At 37.1% G+C, this 24,748-nt stretch overlaps 1 protein-coding gene across 3 annotated transcripts in view; it reads right to left on the minus strand.

Annotated features, from left to right (window-relative positions):
• Nucleotides 1-24,748, minus strand: part of LOC106641833 (proton-coupled amino acid transporter-like protein pathetic) — a 318,346-nt gene that overhangs the window by 237,986 nt on the left and 55,612 nt on the right. The window lies entirely within an intron of this gene.

Raw genomic sequence — 24,748 nt, forward strand, 5'->3', positions numbered from 1 at the left:
CAGGCCTTATACATATAGTCTTTTAGTTGATGAATCGTTACTGAAAATAGTAGTTAACATGTATTTGTTAGCAAGGTAGTTTAACGTTAGGTGGCTCTAAAAAAAAACTATGAGATTGATGGTTAAATATAAAACGTAAGTACTTATGATGGCCCTAAAAAGGACTATTAGAGATACTTCTAGCCATTTCTTGTTGTTATTATTGATGATGGTAAGCTGGCTGTGCGGGTAGCTTGACTCTAACCCTTGAAGTTTCTTCGTATGGAGACCGAGCTAGAAGAAGGTATGGTACTGATCAAAAAATATCTCGTCTTCGGGTCATTCCCCAGAGAACCAACCGCTTATCTGTAGTCAAGGAAATTGGGCCTGGAGAATAAATTCTCTGTGGACATCCCGTTGTTACGAATTGCAAAGGAGGCTGTTGTAACTTTAATCTGCTTTGGTAGCAAAACCAAGTTGGTTGAAATAATGGGCATAAGACCCATAAATTGCCATACATTGTGCTCTGGCAAGACGTCTCCTAATATTTCACCAGGGACTTTAGAATTTAGAAAGTCTTTTTATTTGTGGCACTCGTCCGTTATAAAAGGATTAAGATGAAGTTTGATGTAAGTCACTTGTTCATTAGAGAACAGTATCGTCAGTAACTGGGATACCCAGCAGCACGACGCCCAGCTCTAGGCTTTATGCACTGTCAGTCAACGACTGTGTAAGTGGAAAGTTGCTCAGGCCTATTGTAACCATACTCATTTAATGCAATCACAGGTTGTTTGATGTTACTTTGACGCCACCTATCGGATTCAACTAAACTAAAGTGCAAAGCTAGCGTATTTTTTCAAAATTCTGAGCCTAAATATTGCTTTTGTTATTAATTTTTTCGAGATAAAAACTATACTATAACCATCTAGGAAGTGTTAAATAGTGGTGAGAAAAATTTCAACAAAGTCGGTTCAGTAGTTTTCGCAGTTATCGATTACAACGGTTTTAGCAACTTTGCTTTATATGTTAGTGAGATAGGACATTATAAATTATAAGACAATATGAGCGCATGGTATTTATTCACTCTGTTATCCTATATGAGAGACCACATACAGGCTCGCATACATGGCTCGGAAACTATTTCCTACTTTTAGTGCAGTGACAGTACTGACGTCTCGTATTTAAGCTATGAAACACGAAAACTTTTAGAAACGTAAGAGACCTAGGTTTGAAATTTTTTTTATTTTTTTTTTATTTTTATAAATGCCATCAGATTTTTAGAAAGAAAAGAACAACCAGAATAAAGTAAACGTGAAACTCGTAAAAAATACGGTTTTTTGGGACTGTTCACTACTTTTTACTTCTTTTATTTTGATTTCCTGGTCAACCGTGGCTCAAAAAAAAACGTGAAAAAACACATAAAAATCCATGGCTTTAAAAGTAAGCTAGTTCATAAAATCCTATCCTAAAAGCTGACTGAGAGTATCCTAATGTTCATCCTTAGAGCAAGTTAGCTTTAAATTTTTTTATAAAAATAACGGTTTTTTTTAATGTAAAATTTATTGAACCTTTCTGATTTTTATTATAATTTTAAGTGCAAAACTATGTTCAAAATAAAAAAAAGCAGAAATGAAGTTCTTAAAGTTATGGATTATTTGGAATGACTCAGGAGTCTTTAAATTAAGCCAACAGCGTATTTTTATCGGATATTCCGATTAGCCAAACCAGATTCTCGATAAGTTTGGGAGCACATTTTACTCCCTCACCTAGCTATAGCTTTCGTAATAAAAAAAGAAAAAAGTTCTTCTTTTGATTAATCATGAATCTTTATTTCTACAATTTATAGAAAATTAAGTATAAGGAGCAACATTATAACAAAGTAAGAGAATGCATGACAATGACACTTATAAGATCTTTTGAAAAAAAATAATTACGTAAAGTCTTAAAGAAATGATTTCTTAGTTTAATAATATTCTCGGTAAGTTCAACGTCATAGTAATTATTTTTATTAAAAACAAAATTTTTTTGAGTTTTTAGTTGAAAAACCAGAACTATTGTTTTACATAATATTTTAATTTGAATAATGAAAGTAATTTTTTTATACATAAAATTTATAAACTAGAAAATAATCTTTGCCACCCATTTAACGAATCCATGACCAAAATTCATATTTCATAGCAACTTAATCACACGATATAAATAAAACTTATTTAATAAAACAGTACCTAAAAAAATATTTTCAAAACTGTTAAAAAACAGAATGAAAATAGTTCAATCGCAGAAAAACCTGATTAATTACACTAAAATATCTTTATACAAAACATTAAATTTTTATTTTATTTTTTAAGCAAAAAAGATGTACCCATAGCTTGGACTAGCATCGCATCCTTTTATCATAAAAATAGTGTGATCAACAATAGAACTTTGTGCTTAGTTTTAGATTCAACGAGTGGAAAAACCGTTGTGTAAGTTGAATCAGTGCCCTTGAATAAATTGGGAAGTAAGGTGATCGGTCGTCCGTTAGAGGTGAGGTTGAAGAAATAATACCTCCTGGAGTTTTTTATTTCTTAGTATTGTACAGCAACGTTTCGCTAACTCTTTATGTCAGCCTCACCAAGCTAAAAGAAATTGTAACATAATTACATACGCACAATAACACAATGTACAATATAATTTACAATACGCCACAATTACCCTAGGTACGCATGAATTCATGAGTATTCCGACTCACTTGTCACTGGTTGAACGATAAACTAAGTTACATGCTACAGCTTTGCAGCGCTTATATAGCTGGTGGGAAAAAAGTAGACGTCCAAGGACATTACCCTCCCTAGCAGCACAACGTAAGTTTTGCGGAGCAGACCCGTGCACTTCTTACGCAGTTTTTATGTACTTGGATAATTTTTTTACAAATCGAACGGATTTTGACCTTACATCTCTGGTTCGGCTGAAAATTTTTTTCCAGTTTCTCTATTGAAAAATAAGTAATACGTGTTCGAGGAATTATTTTTTATCACCTCTTTCCGATTTTATGAGTTATAACAAAATTCATAATAGTGGTTGGAGACTCATTGTAAACAATGTATAGCTCCGAATCCTTTAGAGCTACAAAACTTTCCCCAACGGCACTTTCGTAGCTAAAGAGTTGAACTTTAAAAAAAAATTAAAAAGAAAAAATATCGACAAATTAATATTGTTATTAACAATTTTTAACAATTGCCCCCAAAATGAATCGAGTTTTTACTATTACCATCGTATTATGTGTCAAATATTACGTAAAAATCATGTTCTTAAAGTATGGAGACTTGTAATTGTTATTGTTAAAATATTAATTTGTACAGCGCGTAATGGTACAAAAAAACTGTTTTTTGAGTATAAAATGATATCTGTACCTCATATTAAAAAAAGTGAGATAGTTAGTTAGCATATATTAGCAAAACTAGCAATATGTCTAGCTATTTAGTGATTTACTTAATAAGAAATACAAAAGAGAGAAGCTATGTGCGTATACAGGTATTAAGAGAAATTAAATTGAGTTACTATCATTTTGGTGAGATAATTAAACTTAAATAATAATTAATGACACATTCATTTGCCTTATTTTTCTTTCCTTTTTTACTTGTGTAGAATAATGTATCTTTTTTATTTTTTGTGACAATGTATTTTGTTATGTTGTTATCTTTGCTTTCGTTGTATACTTATAATATGTTTCACGTTTACCAGGTGCAATCTTATGAGTGTTTGATAGAATTCTACCTTTATTTTCTTTATTTTTACGTAGCCTTCATTACATTTATACTAAAATTGATAATCGTGATATCAGGCTACATACAATGAATATACAAGTGGTACACTTCACAAAATTAATCAACAAAAACCAGAACTATTGTTTTACGTAATGTTTTGATTTAAATAACAAAAGTAATTTTTTTTTATACATAAAACTGCGTAAGAAGTGCATGGGTCTGCTTCGCACAACTTACATTGTGCTGCTAGGGAGGGTAATGTCCTTGGACGTCTACTTTTTTCCTACCAGCTATATAAGCGCTGCGAAGCTGTAGCATGTTACTTAGTATATCGTTCTACTAGTGACAAGTGAGTCAGAACTCTCACGAATTCATGCGTACCTAGGGTAATTGTGGCGTATTGTGAATAATATTGCACATTGTGTTATTGTGCGTGTGTAACTATGTTACAATTTCTTTTAGCTTGGTGAGGCTGTCATAAAGTGTTAGCGAAACGCTGCTGTACAATACTAAGAAATAAAAAGCTCCAGGAGGTATTATTTCTTTAACCTTACCTCCAACGGACGACCGACCACCTTACTTCCCAATTTATTCAAGGGCACTGATTCAACTTACACAACGGTTCTTCTACTTGTTGAATCTAAACCCAAGCACAAAGTTCTATTGTTGATCACACTATTTTTATGATAAAAGGATGCGATGCCAGTCCAAGCTATGTGTACATCTTTTTTGCTTAAAAAATAAAATAATAATTTAATGTTTTGTATAAAGATATTTTAGTCCAATTAACCAGGTTTTTCTGCGATTAAACTTTTTTTATTTTGTTTTTTAACAGTTTTGAAAATATTTTTTCATTTACTGTTTTATTAAATAAGTTTTATTTAGATCGTGTTTTTAAGTTGCTATGAGTTATGCATTTTGGTCATAGATTTGTTAAATGGGTGACAAAGATTACTTTCTAGTTTATAAATTTTATGAATGAAAAAATTACTTTCGTTATTTAAATCAAAATCTTATGTAAAACAATAGTTCTGGTTTGTGTTGATTAATTTTGTAAAGTGTACCACTTGTAAATTCATTATATGTAGCCTGATATCACTATTATTTATATTAGTATAAATGTAATACAGGCTACATCAAAATGAAGAAAATAAAGGTAGAATTTTATCAAGCACTCATAAGATTGCACCTGGTAAACGTGAAACTAAATATAAGTATACAACGAAAGCAAGGATAACAACATAACAAAATACATTGTTATAAAAAATCGAATAGATACATTATTCTACACAAGTAAAAAAGGAAAGAAAAATAAGGCAAACGAATGTGTAATCAATAACAACAAGTTTAATTATATTACTAAAATGATAGTAAATCAATTTTACTTCTCTTAATACCTGTATACGCACATAGCTTCTCTTTTTTGTATTTCTTATTAAGTAAATAACTAAATAGCTAGACATAATGCTAGTATTGCGGCCCATCAGGGGGCGTAAGATTTCAGTCCACAAGAGGGACAGTATTTATTAAATGATAAAGTTAGATAACTATTACTCATTATTTAACCCAAATGATAAATTTATTGGAAATAAAGACAATGACCAGCAATCAACAGCAATGCCTCAATATGGAATTGTCAATTTGTTGATAAATTAAAAAACAAAATAAAATTGTAACTAACTGTCTCACTTTAATCGAATAAAATTAACAAAAAAAATTGTAGTTATTTATATAGTGCTAGTAAAAATAAGACTTTGTTTTAAAACTTTAGAATAATTAAGAGGTACTGAATCTGTATAAGTAGGTAAACCATGGCGGTTCTGGAACCCCCCAGCTCCCCCCCTGAGGTAGTGGTGGGGGGAGAGGCTCTGGCTATAGCTGTGGGTGGAGAAGAGGCGGTGGAGGAGAGGCAGTGGTGGAGAGAGGCTGATCGGGCAGTAGAGGAGAGGCGGTTGTGGGGGAAGATGCTGATCGGGCGGTAGAGGAGAGGCGGTGGTGGGGGCTGATCGGGTGGTGGGAGGAGGGGCACGGGCTGTGGGTGGTGCTAACTACTCGGATGGTAACGTCAGGGGAAGGGGGCCTCTTCCGGATGCTGTGATGTCGGATGGTATTGACAGCTCCCTTCCTTTCCGACCGCGAAATGAGTGGATGTAGTGGATCGCGTATCCCGTTCAGCTGCGACGAACGTTGGCTTACTCAATGCAGTACCTTACCAAGTAATGGAGCTATTATTTCTTATCTATACGGATATGTTAGCCGTGGCCGATGACTTTTCGCTTCTTATTTATAGGCGTATAATAAACCAGTGTAATATTTTTTTCTTAGCAAGAGCGGGTGCAACGAGTCATGCTAGGATACACGTATGTGTAAGCCGTGGCCGATAACTCTTCGCTTCTTATTTAGGCGTATAATGTACCAGCATCATATTTTTTTTTCTCAAGAGCGGGCGTATCGAGTGATGCGTGTTGCCAGAGAACATGTATACCATTTTATAACCGAAAGCGTATCCCAACATTGTTTGGCTTACTCCTCTTCACCGCAGTACCTCGCCAACGAATAGAGTCAGTTAATACGATAAAGTAATTTTAATCGGCGCAGTAATAAGAAGGCATGAATGGAAAAAATCGACGTAGATTCATGAAGAACTAATTTATTGCATAAGTATTGTGTATCAGGTGTACATTGATTAAAAATATCGTTTTGTCGTTGCTGCTCTTTTAAAATCCATTTTTTTAAAGCTGTAGCATTCTTCACAGCACAATGAGCTGAATCAAATTGGTGATTCATGCATTCAATATCATCCATACTGAATTGTAGCAAGAGTGTTGCTGCCCTGTTAGCTGCGTCTATTTTAACGAAGTCAACTAATTTGTTACTTAAAATTAAGGAGGGATCGCGGCACAAAAAAACTACTCAATTTACAAATGATTAATTAAAATCCTCCTGAAAAAAGACGATTTTGCTGAATTTATCGGAACGGAGGATGGAAATGAGCTATAGGTGAAATAAATTCAAAATGCACTGATTATGAGCCACGAACGAAGATATACTTCGTGGCTCAAGGGCAAAACTCTGAAGAGAAAAATCCAAGAGAAGAAAAATTAATGAAAATTACAAACGAGTGAGGTTAAACAATAAAATTAAGATAAACTTCCTGCAATCAAAAGTGTGTACTTGCGTATTGCGTGTAGAAAACGTATACGTGCGTGTCCGCACGTGTCTCGAAAAACGTCGCACGGTCCATGAAGCGGATTTTTGCCGTGCTTTACTCGCAGCACGCCGAGCTTCTCGAAGATAATGCAGATGACAATGATGATAAAAAAAGGAAAGCGTGAGAGAAATTAACCCCATAAAGGTGGCTCCCAGATACACGTGTGCGTGATGATGATGAGGAAAGATGTAGAAACCAGTAGGATGAATATTTCCCTTTTTAATTCTCCTACCCGCTGCAGTCGTCAGGACCCATCAATCTCTTACACCTTATGTGAAAAGCCGGGAAAAGAGAGAGAGAGAATGATGTAAGTAATTAAGAGAGGGGGGGAGACCCATGAACCGAGGACACTTAATGGGAGCAAAGGAGATGGAGATGTAGATGCATGATAGAGAAGGAGAGAAATGTTTAGCTAATGAGAGTATAGAGAGAGACTTAATGAGTTGGCGCGAGAGCGATTAATTGTACCGACTGAAACAAAAGGAGAAAAAGGATGAAGGTAAGAAAGAAATTGACCGGTGCTTGCATATGTGAATATGTGATGAATTTTGTGTGAACTCGGTGTGTTGCCACCTTCGGCGTGCTGCGAGGTTGATCCTCCACCGCTCACGAGGTGGTCTACGAATTTTTGTCATTTCGACTAAACATGCTCCCCCCGTTGCGAGAGAAGGCGAGCAAATCGAAAACATCATATGTGTAGCGTATTCGGAAAAGTGCTTACTGTGCGAATCGTACGATGGTGTGAGAGTGTAGTAGTGTGTGAGTGTGTTTACAATTCGAGCGATGTTTACACAAATCAGTTTAATATAAGACAGACAACACGATTGAAAATTTAGTCTTCTTGTGACGATGAGATCGGAAGTGGACACAACGATGTAACGTTGCGTTTGAAGCTCCCTTGCTCAGTTTTAATGGTGACGACTCGTACGATGCCATCAGCGCCCGGGTGGATCTCGATGACAACCCCCAGCCGCCATCGCATGCAGGGTTGATTTCCATCGATGAGGAGGACGACGGAATCGATACCAATCTCGTGATTGGACTTGCTCCACTTTTGTCGACGTTGAAGTTCGTGCAAATATTCCAGGTGCCATCGCTTCCAAAAATCTTGTCGTGCTCTCGTGATGAAACGCCATGCTGACAATCGGTTACCTGGAGCACAAGAAAGGTCAGCTTCCGGAAAAAAAATCAACGGTCTTCCGATTAATAAATGTGCCGGCGTGATGGCCGCTATATCATTAGGATCATTCGATATACTATAAAGTGGTCTAGAATTAAGAATAGCTTCGATTTCGATAACGAGGGTATTAAGTACTTCAAAGGTTGAGAGTTGTTCGCTTATCACTCGCTTAAGATGGTGTTTAAACGATTTTACTACCGACTCCCAAATCCCACCATAGTGTGGTGAAAGCGGTGGATTGAAATGTCAGATGATGTTTCTCTGGACTGCGAAATGATCAGCATCGTCACGAAACTGGTCGGAGTTAAACAGAGCAAACATTTCTTGTAATTCATTACTTGCTCCGACAAAATTCGTGCCGTTGTCCGAAAACACATGTTTGGGAATGCCGCGTCGGCCGCAAAAACGCTTAAACGCGCCTAAAAATCCTTTGGTGGTTAAATCACTCACTATTTCGATATGTACTGCTTTCGATGCCATACATACAAACACACAACCATAAACCTTGACGCGATTACGATTCCGCAGTTTCTTTTCTTTGATGTACATCGGCCCAAAAAATCTATTCCCACGTGAGTAAACGCGCCTGACTCGGTAACGCGTGCTGATAGCAAATTTCCCATTTTACTATGTAAGGCTATATTGAGATAGAGTAATAAAAATTGTCAGAGAAAAGTCTTATGTATAGTGGTGAAAAACTATCATGCACTACTACTTAATACCCTTTTTTACCACACTTTAAGTTTATTACACACTAAGATAAATTTTATGGCAGCAGATGTGTCATGCAATAGGATTATATTCTTTCAATGTGTTTGAATAACCTACCGTTTCAGAAGATAAATCTTCTTCTGTCCTCCACGCTGTACCTTGAAAGTTCACAGCAGCATAAAAGAGTATAAGTATCCTTTTTAAAATATAAAATCATGTGCAATGGGTTCGCATTGCTTTTAGCCATATAGTATAAGCGATATGTCCTCCATGTATTTCTCTCCGTAATTAGTTCCGGATACACACGATTTACTTGATCCAATGCAATGTCCCACAACTGAAAAAATCTATAGTGATTTTTCCACAATAAAATTTCCACAACCACGTTTTCTCTCACACACTTGAATGGAAATCGTTGACGAGATCTTAACGTTAACAATGCGTCAAATCTGGGGTTTTCTATTGGCACTGTTGCACCCTCGATAACGGATGTATGAGTATCGTGAGGGACAACTGCTTCCTCGCTTGGAAACATCTCAACGACTGCAGCCTCTACCAGCAGATCTTTTTGTTATAAAAAATTTTAAGCTAGTAGACTTGCTTACAAAATTACAATATAGGGTGATATTCAATATGTCTGAATAATAAGAGAGCAAAAGCATGGTGAAGAATTCATTCTTAAACATGCCTATGCCGAAATAAAAAGCGGGTACGTGTTTTGATACGTAAAAATATTTACTTGATAGTGCGCATATTCATAAGGTGTTCATACTGTATTATGCGATTGCCTATTCAGAAAAGGGAATCTCTCTTTCAGTTGCATGAGATGTGACAGACGGAGTGATAAGAGCTTAGTCAATGTGTTGTATAAATAAAAGTGACCTGTTACCATGGCTCAATTGCGAAGGTACGAGTATGAAAAAGTATATCCGTCTGCAAAAGAGCAAGTGATAGATCTTACACGAGGAAAGCTCTACTGAAGTATATAAAAAATAAAACTGGTATAGATGTGACTGTAGCTATGAAAACTATAATAACGGAAGGGAGAGTTCCAACTAATTTGCAAAATCGATCGTGGTAAAGAGTTTTACAACGAAAATTTTCAAGGTCTCATGAAAAATTACAAAATTAACTTATACTCTACGTACAGTAATCTTAAGGCGTCTATATGTGAATGATTTAATTGTACCCTAAAGCATGCTATGTGGAAAAAGTTTAGTGTAAGAGGTAACTAAAAGTGGCTCAATATTTTACAACAGCTGATAACTTCTTACAATAATCGAAAACACCGAACGAATGGTGTGAAGCCAAAAGATGTTTCAGTAGCTAATGAAAAAATATTTTACAAAAATTTATATATTCGAAAAAAAGAACAAAATCAACATTGAAAGATGGTGATAAAGTACGTATTAGTAATACAAAATAAGTTTTTGAAAAAGGTTATACGCCTAATTGGTCGACAGAAATTTTTACTGTTACCCGAGTAGCACCAACAAAGCCATTCACTTACCATTTGGAGGATTATCAGCAGCAGCCAATCTCTGGTGGCTTTTACGATCAAGAACTGCAGAAAACCAAGTATCCTAATACTTACCTTGTTGAGAAATTTTTACGCCGACGAAAAAATCAAATTTTCGTTAAATGGTTGGGTTTTGACAGTGCACACAATAGTTGGATTTCAAAAGATCAATTATAATTTAAAAAAATATGATGTATAGAAGATACGATAGAAGATATATTTCAAATGCATGGAAAAAATAAAGTAAATAAATATATTTGAATTGTAAAGACACTTATTTATTAAAAAAAATTTGAGATGGAGATGTAGAAGAGAAAGCTAAGGAAGATAGGGAAAACATAACAAGTCCAAGAAATGAGAGTCATGGTAATATGTCACCGAGTGACCATGAAATAATAAATAGAGAATCGAGATTTACAACGGATGGAGGCGAAGAAAAAAAATGAAGAGGACAGACGAAAAACAGCTTGTATAGGAGAGAGAATTCGAGAAGGGATCAACATGACGACATCACAAAAAGAAATAGAGGAACCTTCACATCCAGAGCAACTAAAAAATAAGCGTATCATTGATCAAATGCAAAACAATGAGCGAAATATAATAACTTTTAGTTTTTATGATAGCGAGTTAAGTAATGTTACCTCTATGATTTACTCATCGTACAGCGAGAATGATGAAATAAATAAAGAACGTAACAGAGAAGAACAATAGGGTTACGACAATGAGCTCAAAGTAACTTGTCAAAAAGAAACGAGTGGGGGGAATTACTATAGAAGAGCTCCCTTATGTGATAGTAAAAACCTCGTATAAAAAACCGCAACAACAACGACAGGCCAGTTTGATCAGAGTTGCCAAACAGCAACGACAAGTCATCGATCGTTTAGTATTTGAAGCAAAGGGTATCGTCCAACAACAACCTCCCAAGAGAACAAGTGTGAAGACAGACAATTTTGAAGAACTCCCGTTAAGAAAAAGGGTAAAAAACAATTTTGAGGTAAATATGAATTTGTTTTTTTTATAACCATGTTTTTTACACATTTTTTTTTTTTCATAAATATTAAAATTAGTAAAAGTTTCTGTTTCTTTGTTACAGATGTCCAATCTAGCAGCTTTAAATAAAGTCGCTTCTGGAGGCTTCCTCCCGTGCAAGAAAATCATCGAGATAATAGTAAACCACAGCTACATGGTTACAAAATTAAAGAAAGTTAATACTAAATACGGAATAAAAGCAGTTGTGGAACTCAATGACGAGTTTCAAATATTTTTACCAAGTGCAGTGTCAAAGAAAATAGTTGATAATGAAGTGCTATATAATAATTTATTAGATTCCATACAGAAAATGGAGCTCTTTATAACTTATAATGGTTCTTATATTCAATTTTCAAGTAAATAGGTTAAATAGTTTCTGTGGAAATAGCAAAAAAACATTTGTTGCATTATTTTCCATAAAAATTTTTTTTTAATAAATAAGTGTCTTTACAATTCAAATATATTTATTTACTTTATTTTTTCCATGCATTTGAAATATATCTTCTCTCGTATCTTCTATACATCATATTTTTTTAAATTATAATTGATCTTTTGAAATCCAACTATTGTGTGCACTGTCAAAACCCAACCATTTAACGAAAATTTGATTTTTTCGTCGGCGTAAAAATTTCTCAACAAGGTAAGCATAAGGATACTTGGTTTTCTGCAGTTCTTGATCGTAAAAGCCACCAGAGATTGGCTGCTGCTGATAATCCTCCAAATGGTAAGTGAATGGCTTTGTTGGTGCTACTCGGGTAACAGTAAAAATTTCTGTCGACCAATTAGGCGTATAACCTTTTTCAAAAACTTATTTAGTATTACTAATACGTACTTTATCACCATCTTTCAATGTTGATTTTGTTCCTTTTTTCGAATATATAAATTTTTGTAAAATATTTTTTCATTAGCTACTGAAACATCTTTTGGCTTCACACCATTCGTTCGGTGTTTTCGATTATTGTAAGAAGTTATCAGCTGTTGTAAAATATTGAGCCACTTTTAGTTACCTCTTACACTAAACTTTTTCCACATAGCATGCTTTAGGGTACAATTAAATCATTCACATATAGACGCCTTAAGATTACTGTACGTAGAGTATAAGTTAATTTTGTAATTTTTCATGAGACCTTGAAAATTTTCGTTGTAAAACTCTTTACCACGATCGATTTTGCAAATTAGTTGGAACTCTCCCTTCCGTTATTATAGTTTTCATAGCTACAGTCACATCTATACCAGTTTTATTTTTTATATACTTCAGTAGAGCTTTCCTCGTGTAAGATCTATCACTTGCTCTTTTGCAGACGGATATACTTTTTCATACTCGTACCTTCGCAATTGAGCCATGGTAACAGGTCACTTTTATTTATACAACACATTGACTAAGCTCTTATCACTCCGTCTGTCACATCTCATGCAACTGAAAGAGAGATTCCCTTTTCTGAATAGGCAATCGCATAATACAGTATGAACACCTTATGAATATGCGCACTATCAAGTAAATATTTTTACGTATCAAAACACGTACCCGCTTTTTATTTCGGCATAGGCATGTTTAAGAATGAATTCTTCACCATGCTTTTGCTCTCTTATTATTCAGACATATTGAATATCACCCTATATTGTAATTTTGTAAGCAAGTCTACTAGCTTAAAATTTTTTATAACAAAAAGATCTGCTGGTAGAGGCTGCAGTCGTTGAGATGTTTCCAAGCGAGGAAGCAGTTGTCCCTCACGATACTCATACATCCGTTATCGAGGGTGCAACAGTGCCAATAGAAAACCCCAGATTTGACGCATTGTTAACGTTAAGATCTCGTCAACGATTTCCATTCAAGTGTGTGAGAGAAAACGTGGTTGTGGAAATTTTATTGTGGAAAAATCACTATAGATTTTTTCAGTTGTGGGACATTGCATTGGATCAAGTAAATCGTGTGTATCCGGAACTAATTACGGAGAGAAATACATGGAGGACATATCGCTTATACTATATGGCTAAAAGCAATGCGAACCCATTGCACATGATTTTATATTTTAAAAAGGATACTTATACTCTTTTATGCTGCTGTGAACTTTCAAGGTACAGCGTGGAGGACAGAAGAAGATTTATCTTCTGAAACGGTAGGTTATTCAAACACATTGAAAGAATATAATCCTATTGCATGACACATCTGCTGCCATAAAATTTATCTTAGTGTGTAATAAACTTAAAGTGTGGTAAAAAAGGGTATTAAGTAGTAGTGCATGATAGTTTTTCACCACTATACATAAGACTTTTCTCTGACAATTTTTATTACTCTATCTCAATATAGCCTTACATAGTAAAATGGGAAATTTGCTATCAGCACGCGTTACCGAGTCAGGCGCGTTTACTCACGTGGGAATAGATTTTTTGGGCCGATGTACATCAAAGAAAAGAAACTGCGGAATCGTAATCGCGTCAAGGTTTATGGTTGTGTGTTTGTATGTATGGCATCGAAAGCAGTACATATCGAAATAGTGAGTGATTTAACCACCAAAGGATTTTTAGGCGCGTTTAAGCGTTTTTGCGGCCGACGCGGCATTCCCAAACATGTGTTTTCGGACAACGGCACGAATTTTGTCGGAGCAAGTAATGAATTACAAGAAATGTTTGCTCTGTTTAACTCCGACCAGTTTCGTGACGATGCTGATCATTTCGCAGTCCAGAGAAACATCATCTGACATTTCAATCCACCGCTTTCACCACACTATGGTGGGATTTGGGAGTCGGTAGTAAAATCGTTTAAACACCATCTTAAGCGAGTGATAAGCGAACAACTCTCAACCTTTGAAGTACTTAATACCCTCGTTATCGAAATCGAAGCTATTCTTAATTCTAGACCACTTTATAGTATATCGAATGATCCTAATGATATAGCGGCCATCACGCCGGCACATTTATTAATCGGAAGACCGTTGATTTTTTTTCCGGAAGCTGACCTTTCTTGTGCTCCAGGTAACCGATTGTCAGCATGGCGTTTCATCACGAGAGCACGACAAGATTTTTGGAAGCGATGGCACCTGGAATATTTGCACGAACTTCAACGTCGACAAAAGTGGAGCAAGTCCAATCACGAGATTGGTATCGATTCCGTCGTCCTCCTCATCGATGGAAATCAACCCTGCATGCGATGGCGGCTGGGGGTTGTCATCGAGATCCACCCGGGCGCTGATGGCATCGTACGAGTCGTCACCGTTAAAACTGAGCAAGGGAGCTTCAAACGCAACGTCACATCGTTGTGTCCACTTCCGATCTCATCGTCACAAGAAGACTAAATTTTCAATCGTGTTGTCTGTCTTATATTAAACTGATTTGTGTAAACATCGCTCGAATTGTAAACACACTCACACACTTCTACACTCTCACACCATCGTACGATTCGCACAGTAAGCACTTTTTCGAATACGCTACACATATGATGTTTTCGATTTGCTCGCCTTCTCTCGCAACGGGGGGAGCATGTTTAGTCGAAATGACAAAAATTCGTAGACCACCTCGTGAGCGGTGGAGGATCAACCTCGCAGCACGCCGAAGGTGGCAACACACCGAGTTCACACAAAATTCATCACATATTCACATATGCAAGCACCGGTCAATTTCTTTCTTACCTTCATCCTTTTTCTCCTTTTGTTTCAGTCGGTACAATTAATCGCTCTCGCGCCAACTCATTAAGTCTCTCTCTATACTCTCATTAGCTAAACATTTCTCTCCTTCTCTATCATGCATCTACATCTCCATCTCCTTTGCTCCCATTAAGTGTCCTCGGGTCATAGGTCTCTCCCCCTCTCTTAATTACTTACATCATTCTCTCTCTCTCTTTTCCCGGCTTTTCACATAAGGTGTAAGGGATTGATGGGTCCTGACGACTGCAGCGGGTAGGAGAATTAAAAAGGGAAGGGGGTCTTGCGACTACTTTGGGTGGGTGATTTGGGTCAGTTCCGAACTATCTGTCTATGCAAAGCGGTCTACAGTTGTCAACTGCGATCTCGAGTATCTGGCACAGTTGGGTATTATATTCGTCCTACTGGTTTCTACATCTTTCCTCATCATCATCACGCACACGTGTATCTGGGAGCCACCTTTATGGTGTAGTGCGAGTATCTCCGGTGAAAAACCTTGCCAGTTAAGCTGACACTCTCTACACCAATGGTATATCGCATTAGCATCCCTGGAGAAGCCCCATGTTTCAGGGACCACTTTTTGCCGGTAAGGCCGGCGATCCCTGCCTGGCGCATTGGATCCGCTAACCCCTACCTACAGCCATAACGATGTTTCGCATTTACCCAGGCCCGAACACCTGTGGGGCAAGAAAAAAACTCTGGAATTACTCTGAAGGAAAATTCCACGGAAGAACCCACCACGAAACAGCCACGGTTACATAAGAACTTTTCCCTTTATTTTCACAGCGAATATAGCTAGTGCAACAGAGTCAGACGTCTAAAGGCATAAGCCCCGCTCAGAATGTTTAAACTTTCGTAGTAACGGAAGGTATGATTTATTAAAGTATAATATGTTACCTTCTTGTTAATTTTATTGCTGTCCAACTTGATAAAGAGCAATTTGAAAATAATTTGCTTACTATAGTTAGCTTCTTTATCGAGTATTTTTACATTATTCTGTTCGAACTCATGGTTACATTAGACTCAATATGCATAAACGGCAGAGTCAGGTTTAAGGGTGATCGACCGGCACGCATCGAGTATAATAAGGAAATGCCGAATATGCATCAACGAAATCTGACAGTGCACTGAATTTTTATTTCATAATACATACATAATGTTTGACAGTAAATTTTTCAAAAAATTTTTGGCACGCCAACGGAATCTCTCAGTTCACCGCTTTTTGCTGATCTTGTAATGGATGGCCTGAAAAATGATTCTCTATCTAACTAAGCCAGTAACCATAACATCAACCCAGTCTTTTATTCTTGTTACATCGATGATATTTTGATTTTTATTAACAAAAACCATATTCGAACATCTACGACTACTCTTGTTTTGTAACAGAGAAGTCCATTTAGCTGTCTGTAACAATCGTCCGAATTGTAGGATTGGAAGCTATAAGGCAGTGGAAGCAACTTTTAAAAATGTAATGAAGCGAATTTTATTTTGATATCAAAGAACATATTGACGTATGTATATTTACAGAGCTATCAACTGAGGGCTTGAGAATAATATGTTTTGTCGATTACAATTGAGTCACTGTGATTCTATAAGTCAACATGGACCAAGTGCTCTAAAATTTATGAAAATATGTAAGTGAAAATAAGTAAGAAGAGCCTCTGGGAGTTGGACAAGACGTTCATCTAGTAAACACAGGCCAATGAGTTGATTTAATAGATGGGACTAATCCACTAAACAGTTCTGCTCTGGCCCAATTAAAAAGGAAACGCTTGAACAAGGGGCTAAGAGAGACGTTGACTGATCGCAGGGAGAGGGACAAATGAGATTTCTTGATACAGTAGCAAACGGTGAACCCAGCAGTTTTCGGCCCTATGCCCTCAAACCCTAAAAGATAACAGCCAGCGCTGACGTGCGGAAAACTCAGTTTTAACTTTAACATAACGGGCCACTTTCCTGACTCCCAATGCAGCAACCAATACATTATCAACCATTAGATTACCAAAGAAAAGAAAAAAGAGTGCTCTTACTCTTTACAATTTAAGCCTGATATAAAAAAATCTCATCGAAAATAGTAAACTACATAATTTAACATATTGAATTTAAAAACAAGAAAATACTTTATAAAACTTTCTTGTTACTAAATTATCATGTAAACAAACAATTAACAAAGAATCATAATATTTTAATACGCTTTGTTACGCTTAAGAATCACATTAACAATCAACCAACATCATTTTTTAATTTTATGCACGGAACAGAATTTAAACTCAACAGTCCATATAAAAAAAGTTTACTAGGATTCATAGTTCTTAATCAAAACAAGATTCATGCATTTTTAATCACTCGAAGGTAGATGGCTCACGTTAGTTGACCATTCTTGGACTCTATCGTAATACTGCTCGGCCTCAATTTCGGTAGGAAAACGAATGAGTTTAGAAATAGGCCGATCAAATGCCGACCAGGCAGTCTTCAATGGAACTTCTCTAACAAGCCCGTCCTCACCCGGATGCACGTCAACGATGCGTGCCAATGGCGATCGAGCAGGGGATATAAGCTCGTCTCTGACAATGATCACATCACCAACCACCAAATTTGGAGATATGTTCAACCATTTATTACGCTACTGAAGACGGTAAGGAACTTTCTTGCACCAGCAAGCCCAAAAGACATTACGAATGATCGTCAACCTTTGCCAGCGATCTAGCAAGCGACAGTTTTTCTCCAATTCGCTGCAGGGCTAAGGATGGGACAATAACGCTGAGCCAACAAGAAAATTTCTGGGTGTAAGCGCCACTCCATCTAGATCATCACCTTTCAGAGGGCAAAGAAGATGAGAGTTCAGACAAGCTTCGATTTTTACTGCCAATATAGTGAGCTCTTCGAGTGTAAGAACGGCCTCACCCAGGGGTCGTCGGAGGTGATACTTAAAACTTCGAACGGCAGCTTTTCACAATCCACCAAAATGAGGAGCCCTTGGTGGACTGAAAACCCGAGAAGTCTCGGATGATACTAATTGACTGGCTATCTCCTTCGTAAAGTCTAACGACTTCTGGAACAAGCGATCGAGCCTCACAAAGCACCCTGGAAATTTGTGCCATTGTCCGAATATATGGTTTGGCAGTGTCTTCGGCGAGCTGCAACTCTTGCATAGGCAGCTTGAAAGGCCTTCATGGTGAGGTCCAAAACCACTTCGATATGAACTGCCCTCACCACCAAACAAATAAAAATGGCGATGTAACCTTTGGTTGTCTTCGCTCCCCTACCTCTTGAAAATAAAATTGGCATCAGTCTAGCGTAATCTACTCCAGTGACAGTAAAGGTTCGTTGGGGCTCGAGTCACACTGCTGGCAGAGGGGTCATACGCTGATGAGCAACGACAGCTGAGAAGCACTCACATCGAACACAGTGATGCAAAACTCCCTGGATTAGTCGACGTTCTCGCAGAATCTACAGGAAACGATTGATGTACGATAGCATGAGCTGTATACCATTATGCACAGTAAGCAGATGGACTCCCTCAACCAGACACCTGACAAGCAGGCAGCTTCCAGGCAAGATGATGGGGTGCTTTTCTCCAAACGGTAGGCCAGAGTTCTGCAGTCAATCCCCTACATGCGACAGTCCATTCTGATGAAGAAATGGAACTAGGACGACGAACGAGCTTCTACGCTAAACTAGTTTTTCCTGTGAAACAAGCACTTTCTCATAAAAAATGGTAATCTTGTATGGCTCGGTAGCAAGCCACAGTGGCCTACGCGTAATTTTCCAACGACAAACATCCAAAATTTCGCTCAGTCTTGGGCCTCTGAGCGTTGGACCATCAACGAGCGCAATATGACAGCATTTGAAGAACCCTTAAAAAAGACGACAGCTGTTCCGATACCCCCAAAACTCCTCAATTCTCTTTAGCTGCTGCGGTGCATGCTGTAACTTTTCTGGCCCGCTGCTCGACAATGGGTTCATCAGACTGGTTTCCAATACCCAGAACAGTGCACTAAGTGGGCCACTCAGTTTCAGGCACTATAAACCTGGACGGCCCTGTTCACTACAGGTCGTGCGTCCTCAACTGAATCGCCGAAATCCCTCTAGACACGCAGTCCAATAAATTGATCTCCGAACGGACGGGAATCCAACAAGCCTGAGGGTGCAGAGAAACAATTTTACTAACTCTATTGGCAACAAACGTCTGCCAACGTGATGGGTGGGAAGCCAGCCAATGTAGAACAACTTTTGAGTCCATCCAGAAATAAATGGACTTAGAAGCATCCGAAAACCCGTGAAGCTGCCAACGGACATTTAAACTGGTTCCCAACCATCGTGGTTCAAGTTTCGAAAACGGGTCAATCTGTCCTCCAACTCTCTTGGCGCTGGCTGGTCCCAATCGCTGCTAATGATCCAAAGATGCTGTGACATAGTCTTAGCAACCACTAGAACTAATGCCAACTACTTCAAAGGGTCAAACAATCTAGCTATCTCAGAAGAATCATGAGTTTGGAAAGAACCCCTGCTACAGACATCGACTCAACTTTAAAATGAAAGAAATCATATGTTGGATGTTATTTTACTCCCAACGCAGAAACAGCTTCGTTAACTCTTACTTTCACCTCGGAGTCTGACAGCGAATCAACTCCCTGGAGAAGAGCGTCATCGTTAGCTGTCCACTTACCCAACTCCATACCTGCCAAGCCCAGCAGTTGAATGAGCTGATAACGTTGATTGATTGCCTTCTTGACGATATCTGCATCTCCAAAGGCGTCATGCATATAAAATTAGTGCCGAAGAATCTCGGCAGCCTCTGGAAACGCTTGCCTCCATCGCTGGCTAACTGCTTCAATACTCTTTGAGCCAAATAAAGAGCATAAGCCGTATCATAAGTAACGGTGAGTGCCCTAAAATTCTGGATCAGTGCAGCAGGGTTCTCTCTCCAGACGATGCTTTGCCAGTCAACATCCTCAGCATGCACTAGAATCTAATTGAACATTTTCATTATATCAATTACACATCTAAACCTTTAAAAACGCCAATTGGTTATTATCTTTACAATATCAGCCTGTAGTTTTGATCATGGCAACGGAAGATCGTTCAAGGAATAACCATTTGATGATTTCTGAGAGGCAGTAATTACAGCCCGGATTTTTTTTAAGTTATCCTTAGAAACCACCGCGTGATGAGGAAAGTAATAATTGTCACGACACCTGAACTCGGTCGGATCCGAAGCCATGTGTCCCAATTCCAGATACTTATTCGAAAATTGTTAATAAGCCTGAGACAACTGAGAATATCCCTTCTCTCTTCTTTCATTTTTCTGAGAGAATTAAATAAGTGATGGCAATATCCCTTGTATCAGTAAATACCGGTTTTTTCCAAAAGGCAAACGAACTACAAATCTGCCTTCTGACGTACGAGAACGGGTTGCTTTAAACAACTTTTCACGATAAGAATCCTCTGGCGACAAGGGCTTTGGAGTCTCGACTACCTTAGCTTCCCAAAACTTAGTGAGTAGCTGTAATATGGAGGGCTCGATCAATGCGTGAAGTACACTGACCGTCTCACCAGTAGCATTTTCAACAGAAGTCCCCCTGGTCAAGATTCAACCAAAAATAGTATGCTGAACTAACGGAGAACCCCCTGGACCTCTAACTAATCCACCAAGCATAAAACTCGATGAGAATACAATCTATAGAGTTGGCCCTATGAAAGTGAGGATCGGCCAAAGAGAGACCAGACAGATGAGGCCTCTCAGCACGTATGATTCTGGTAGCTGGTATACAACGCGTGAGATTTTTCATCATAATAGCTACGACCTTAAAGAGACGACGCCTGTTAAGTGGCCAAATCACAACCAGTGCCTCCGAGACTGCACTTGACGCAGCTCCCAACAAATCCTACTATCGAATACCTAGAGCCCATCGTTAGAATGTCAAGCCTCTGCACTACGTCTCCCACAACAAAACTGCGTTACACATCAGGATCAATAAAGGCACGTACAGTTATAACATCACCGCTCTCATTCGCTAGGACAATCCAAGCCGTTGCCAAAAGAACAGAACCACTCACACTCGCAAAATTAGCCGATACCACTTTATTCGGCTTTACATCTACTGCTGACTCTGATCTCCCTAACTTCTTCGCCCTCTCCACGACCCTTCGAGCTACTAAAAGCAATCCAGAAGACTTGTCACGAGGACCGGAAACATCTCAATTAGGCATCAAAATGCAACTTGGTGTGTTGTTTACCTCCGAGAACGCACACTTTTGATGAGAGGGATAACTACTGGAAAAATAAGAGCCTTGAAGACAATTTATGCACAGTTTTTCCCTCTTGATCTATTCATAGTGCTGTGATTGTGACACAGCCGAAAATTTTGCGTATTTGTACAAAGGGTGATTTCATCTACGAATTGGGCATAAGGCTTGAGATTTTGTATTCTCCCACTGCACCGCATTTTCAGAGATTGATTTGCCCTTACCACGCTAATTACGACTCACCTGCGAGCTAGCTGTGGAGTCAGCCAGGGCCGAAGACGAATGTGCTTGCTCCAAAAACTGAGCCCTACGCTCCAAAAATCAATGAGATCCTTGTAGCTTGAAAAATCACTTCTAGTCTCCTGAGAAATTTCCTAACTCTCTTTCAGACTTCTTGGAACCTCACAACATTCGCATATACCCACTTATACATAATAAGCTCAATGGCATTATTTGTTTGGGAAAATATTAAACTTTAAATCTCGAAGAGACGAACGTTATGTATAAGTTTTACTCTAAAAACTACCTGGTGTCCTATGTTGGTGAGACAATGCGAGCGACTAAAATACGTATAAATGAATGCAGAAAAAAACGAAAAACCTAACTCTGCCACTTATGCACATCAAATCGAATACAACCAAGAGTTCGATTAAAATGATATAAAAATACTTGATAAAGAAGCCAACTATATGAAGCAAATTTTTTCCGAAATGCTTTTTATCAAATTGGACAACAATAAAATTAACATAAAAGAAGACGTATTATACTTTAATAAATCATACCTACCGTTATTACAAAAAATTAAAGGTCCTGGGTTAGGTCAATGCCCTCGGACGTCTACCTTTGTCATACTAGCTATATAAGCGTGGTGAAACTTGGCCATTCAGCTTATTGTATCATTTGACCTGTGACAAATGAGTTATAACACTCACGAATTCTCATGTACCTGAGGTAATTGTGTTCGTATTTTTAAAATTAATTTAAAAATAATACCGTAGTGTGTGCATGACTAAATTAAAAGTTACTTGTAGCCTGATGAGACACAAAAGGTCAGCGAAACATTGCTGTATTAAACGAAGAAATAAGCATCGTCTAGGGGTTATTATTTCTTGGATCTTGCCCTCAATAAATTATTGATCCTCTTACTTCTCATCTTATTGTTGAGCACTGATATAACTACATAACTACCAAAGTTCAGTACTGTTATAACATCGCATTTAGCTACTATCAGTTAATTTTTTCAAACTTTTTTCGTAGACATTTCATGTAAAAATATATTTTTCAGCATGTTGATAAGTAAAAATTTATAATTAATAATAAATCTTTACAAAGTTCTAGTAATCGACTTTCCTCCAAAATTTATTTTAAAATTTTATTGTTGATTTAATTTAACTTTTTGATCACTGTCTCGATTGTTTTAATGGCAGTAGCATTATTACAATTGTGTTAATAACTTAAAATGAACTTATACAAGTCATACAACAAACGTGGCGGTAATAATTTTCATTATAAATGGCTTTGTTTTTTCTCGCAACACATTTGCATTGAATACTTACAAAACGAAACAAATTATTGTAAAACCTACATAATACGCATACGTCTTTTTTTAAAGTGTACTATATAATTGTACTGTTTGGGGCAGTCAGTTTTTTCACTCACTCTTCATCACGCTCCCACACTCTTTCCAACAGCTTTCCTGTGTTATGGCCAGACTTGTTTAAAGTATGGTCTTAACCGTTTAATTTTAATATTATTCGTGGGTCTCTTAGGATTTAGCTCGTGAGCTTTATTTGTTTTTTTTTAATCAAGTAAAAACAACTACTTAAATAGTATGGATGATTTAATCAATGTTTAATTTTTAATTCTTTTAATTAAACAATTCAAAACAGGTATTCTCTTAGATACAGTCCATTCAGATTACTTCACAGATTTTGATATTAATTATATTACTGATGAAAAACTTACATCCATCACTAAATGTTGTTACTGCTGCTTCGGAGTTCCCTAATGCTTCATGCAGTAATTTCCAGTAATTACTTACACTACAAAAATGAGTTCGTGGCCTATAAGCGGTTGCGGTTTCTACCTTCTCTGCTATCGCCAGAACCACTTTCGGCAGGCCTCTTTCGTTGTACCTCGCGCGTAGTCTGATATTATTGATACTCTTAAACTGTACCCAAGTTACCTCAACCAACACAATATGCCTTACGTGTGAAAGGTACTCGCGAGTTGCGGGAGTCAAAAGTAGACTAAAACCTCAGAGGACAGGTGACAGACATAAAAATAGGGATTTTTCCTCTTGATGGTAAGTTTTTATAGCGTCAGAGCGAGTAAAAGAGGCCTTTGGTTAAATTAGGTTAACCAATGAGCGATGTTCTTGCAGATTGCGTTGATAGCAAAACAATAGGCTTGCATGATGATCTTACATGTTATGATTTCATACATTAGAAAATAACAGTACAACAGTACCAATCGCATTGTTCTGATAAGTGCGATTGAATTTTTGTTGCTCAGTAATGATGAAAGATCGCATCAGCAATATAAGAACGCTAAATACAAGTTCAATTGTGACAGTAACCTTACAAATTTCAAAATCAATACTTCTGAGAATTTTACAATCGATTTTGAATATAACGAAATAGTGTATTGATAACAAATTTAAAAATTGGTGTTATTAGAAGTGGACAATTAATGCGCAGTAATTTATTCATTAATATATACAATACGGTTCATTTATTGATACATATAATACGATTTTAGTACATACGTGCATTTTTTAAAAAAGGCTGGCTGTACCATATGTCAGCACATTATTGAACATTCACCTTAAAGCTATTAAACATATGCATATAAATGACGTATGAGCTTGCTTTATATTCGCAATACGTCTTATCAGAATTTGACGGACGGATAGCTTTTAGTTATAATATAAGTCGTATCAACTCGGGATGTAACACCCCCCTTCTTAGATTGTTGCCGCCCCCGGTTTTTTTTTTGATTGATCAATCGTTTTACATTCTTGCTTTCATCGTAAAGCAGCGTAAGTATCAAGTTGTTGAATGAATATGCGTTTGGTAGGTATGACTTATGCTGTTTGTTTTTCCCATATATTTTTCTTTTGTTAATTTAATGATTGAAGTATTACATTTATGGTGTAGGTAAAATGTTTACTAGTAACATGCAGTGAATATCGTAGTGATAACGTTTGTAAATACTGTAGGATTTTGGTTTAGCGTTCCCGAAGAGGAGGTAAAGAAAGAGAAGAGGAGCGACGTGATTAAATTTTCATTGCTTATTTCCTTGTGGACATTCTTTGCTTGAGATCAAACATTTGAAGCTATTCAACAAATAAAATATAATATGAATAACATATAATTACTGAATTCGTAAGTAAAATATTTTTTTATTACTATTACAAATATATATATATATATATATATATATATATAATTATGAATATGAAGCATAGTAATTTTATCTGATTTT

Source organism: Copidosoma floridanum, unplaced genomic scaffold (assembly GCF_036245765.1).
Source record: "Copidosoma floridanum isolate Cflo_tuat_1 unplaced genomic scaffold, Cflo_Japanese_pri ptg000031l, whole genome shotgun sequence".
NCBI classification, from domain to species: domain Eukaryota; kingdom Metazoa; phylum Arthropoda; class Insecta; order Hymenoptera; family Encyrtidae; genus Copidosoma; species Copidosoma floridanum.